This window comes from Triticum aestivum, chromosome 6B, assembly GCF_018294505.1.
Source record: "Triticum aestivum cultivar Chinese Spring chromosome 6B, IWGSC CS RefSeq v2.1, whole genome shotgun sequence".
NCBI lineage: Eukaryota > Viridiplantae > Streptophyta > Magnoliopsida > Poales > Poaceae > Triticum > Triticum aestivum.
The window spans coordinates 4079889-4084049 of NC_057810.1; positions in this window are offsets into that span (position 1 = coordinate 4079889).

Here is a 4161-nt window from a genome sequence, read left to right on the forward strand (position 1 = left end):
TAGAAGTAGATTCCAGGCTACTCCAAAGCCGCCTCCCCTATGTCACGACGATGGGGAGGAGAGAACGGAGGTGGCTATATAGAAAGCCGACGCTCCCAAGAAAGCAAAATTATAGACCACTTCTGACTTTGAAAAAAAAGGAGTTGAGATCATGATGCAAAATTGCAGTAACGTCCTTGGAATGGGGTGCAACACCGACCGAGGCCAACATCGTTGAGGATTAAACCACTTCGTATGATGGGTCAGCTACCACTCCATCACTGACTGCTAACCGGATGGAAGAGAAGTCGATGCCAAGTTGTGCACAAACTGCCCTCCCCCCCCCCTACGGCACGACAACAGGAAGTAGAGAACGGAGGTGGCTTTAGAGAACGTCGACACTCCAACCTGTCGTCATTCTACCAATAGGGTACATCAGCGTGCCAATAGAAACCTGATGCCGGAGACAAGAGCAAGATTTTCCCAAAAAGGGAAGGGTGCTCCTGCTGCCGCCATGGCTCCAACCCGCACATAACTAGGACTGAGCACCAATGACGAACTGATTTACCAGCTCGTCAGACACATGCTCCCTCCCCCTTCCACATCTCCTCCTCTTTCCCACGGTGAGAAAAGGCATGCGCCAGAAGAGAGCATATAGTGAGAAAAGGCGTGCGCTAGAAGAGCGCATATATATATAGGGAGAAAAGGTGTGTGATAGATCCATGCAACCATTTTTTGCTAGTTTATAGATCACTATTTTCTCTTTCACGGCCATTTTTTTAAATCATATGTATCTATGATATACTTGGCCATCCATCGGGCTGGGCCTAACAAAGCCCGGGGAAGAAAACCTAGGCCCGGGCCCGGCCCGTCAGTGAAAAAGCCCGCTAGGCCTTGGGCCTCGGGTCGGGCTCCTTCACTAGAATGCAAAAAAAGCCAAGCCAAGCCCAGGCCTGGCCTGACGTCTCCTTGGGGCCGGGCTGGGTATCCCATGGCCAGGTATATAATCTATCTAACACATTTACTTACTGTGCATATATGCACACTACTAGTTTATTTTGGATTTATCAACCTTTACAAAAGAAAAAGAAAAAGGTTGGAAAGCAGAGAGAGGTTCCAGGGTGCTCGAAGCCAAAACAAGGAGCAACCAAGGCAGTAGCTAGATGAAACGAGTGGCGCGCTAAGACATGTTCATGTGGGCCAGTTAATTAACCGTCCACTTGCTCAGAGGATACGTACAAGATAGATAGATGGCGCCTTCAAGGAGTTTGTGTGGCGTCTTGCAGGGGAGGCTCTCTCTGCTGGATCGATGAGGTTCTTATTAGCTTAGCAGCAAGGATCCAAAGCAAGCAGGGGAAACATTATGATTATGATTATGATTAGTAGTACCCCACCACACGATGCTGCTTATCATAATGGGGGACACATTATGTTTAATCATCATCATTATTGATTGATGTCGTTGTTGCTGCTTATCATACAGATGTATGTCGACATATTTTAGAGTGTAGATTCACTCATTTTGCTTCATACGCAGTCACTTGTTGAAATCTCTAGAAAGACAGATATTTAGGAACGGAGTGAGAGGTAATGTTGGTGGGGGCAATTTGTTTCTGGCCGCAGATGAGACGACAGCAATAAGAAAGAGAAAAAAACAGCCATCCATTGGATGGACATGGCTGTCACTGAAGCATTTTCTTGGCAGTTCTGTTGGCCTCACCGATCGGATCTTAGTAAACGCTGACGGACGGAGTAGCTGGGCTAGCAACAATTATATTATTATTATTAGTAGTAGTAAAGTATGTGTTTGCATTGCCAAAATGACTGATTGATTGCCCACCGTTGAAATTTACTTGTTTATAATCACGTTTGCTTGCACTGTAGCACGCTCTGGATCATCATCGTCAGCGGCCGATCGGATCCCATGGATGCATGCATGGTTTCTTTATGTTCATTCGCTAGCAGATAAGCTAAACTGAACTCGGGACAGTGGAAGAATGGACCATGCCATGCCATGCTGTTGACGCCAACATGGATGCATTCCCATCCTTCTTCAACCTTTTGGAAGGCCCTACAAATATATACCGACGAAAGCCCGTCATTTTAACTCTTCTGAACTATAAGGTGTGAGTTTAATTTTTAAGCCCCAACCCACATGTTGGTGTCCACATAAGTCCGGGAGGCCCTAGCCTTGGTTGATGATCCATACTTCCAGAGGATGACGGTGGCATCGGATTGCAAGGTGGTGCTCGATCGACGCAATCAAGCACCGGAGTGCGTCTTTTTACGGTGCTGTGCTACATGAAATATTGCTTAGTTCATCTACTTTTATTTCCTGTGCTTTTAGTCATGAGTTTCGGACCTCGAATGCTGAGGCCGACCGTCTTGCAAAACATGCATTAGCGCTAGGGACTGGCCGTCGTGTCTGGTTGGGGGTCCCTGGTGAGCTTAACTTCATCCCTGCAACAGTGACAATCGAGTAATAAAGCATGTTTGCCTAAAAATACATAAGTACAAATGAATCCCCAAGTCAGCCTGGCCCCGTCATCACGGTTTTAAAGGAATAAGCTAATGTTTGGGACAACCTCTATGAGAAAAAGTGGGAACAAACCTACACTTCTATGAGAAAATTCAGGATAGAAAACTGCAAAAGCAAAATCTAATAAAAAAATTTGCGAAGAGCAAAATCCAATAATTGAGGAGTATGATTTCTTTTAATAGAGCGTTGTGCCACATGAATGAATGATGATAAAAAAAGGCATCGGATTATAATTTTTTTAGATTTATTTGGTAGAAAAAACTTATATTCCATTTTATAAAATAACCCTTTAAAAAAAAGGAGGATCACCCCCGGCCTCTGCATCCGGGAGATGCATCCGGCCATATTATTAAAAAGTGCCAACAAAAGACAGAACCCCTTATTTTTGGTTTACAATATTTAATTTCCATGTGTTTCATGAAGTCAGAGTTTTCTTCAAAGGTTATTCTTTTTTATTTAAACAGGCCCTTATTAGATCAGAAGTTGAGGATTCTCTAATTTTACGACAATTTTCTTTCTCATGAAATTAGGTTTTTCCAACAATTTGGGATGGCACTATCTCATCAGTTCCAGTCCACATGGCGAGCAGAGAATACTTCCATCTAGGACAAGGAGGAACATTTATGTCTTAAAGTTCTCAGGGTTGATAGGACCGAACACTAGGCCCATTCGTTCGAATGAATTTCATAAAAATTCCTGAGGATTTTTTCTCTTGTGATCTTTTGTCCTGCAAGATGGTATGATTAGAAAACTAACATTATGACTCCTATGGTCAACTGATTGTATGTAATATGGAAAATCCACGGGTGGTTATTTATTTAATTCAAACATCTGTTTTTTTTTTTTGCATCACAAGTACGATACTGATGCTAGACATTTTTCAGTAAACCACACACATCAATATTCAACAATCAGAACACATGTACAAACACACGCTAAGGAGGCCAGAAAAAATCAGGGGTTGACAATGTCCTGAAAACTATGAGAAAGGACACCAAGACATAGAAAAATACAAGAAGGTCCATAGGGGTCCTTGCATGCACACACCGAAAACTGATGGTTGTAACCAATACCCAACACCGCCAAGGGGTTCACAGGAGAAGAAGCACAACATCCACCGTCGTTAGACCCAGGGGAACACAATCGCCATAAAGGCTTTCAAAGTTGATGAACATGACTGCTGCAAGCAGCAAGGTACATGTTGTTATGGCACGTTTACTGGAGAACATCCCCATGCTGACCTAGACCCGAATCCGCCGTATCCCACGGACCTAGTCGGGGAAGAAGGCCAAATCTACAACCCTTGAACCATGCATGATTCCCATTCCAGATGCTCCATCTCATCCGTGCCCCTGACATCATGCATGCGAACAACAACAACAAGAAGAAGAAGAACCCGAGAGGAAAATAAAACCTAATCTCACCGCCCGAGTGGCCAATGAGATGACAAGGCCAGCCATCGCCTCCTCGATGCCGCCATGGAGAGGGTCTCAGTGAGGAGGAAGAAGCAAGGCGACTTTAATTGATGTGGCATTACCCCGCTACGCAATGCCACTAGCTAAGATGTTTATTTAATCATCATCATTATTGATTGATGTCGTCGTTGTGACTGGAGAGATCCCCCCCCCCATGACCCCCACGTC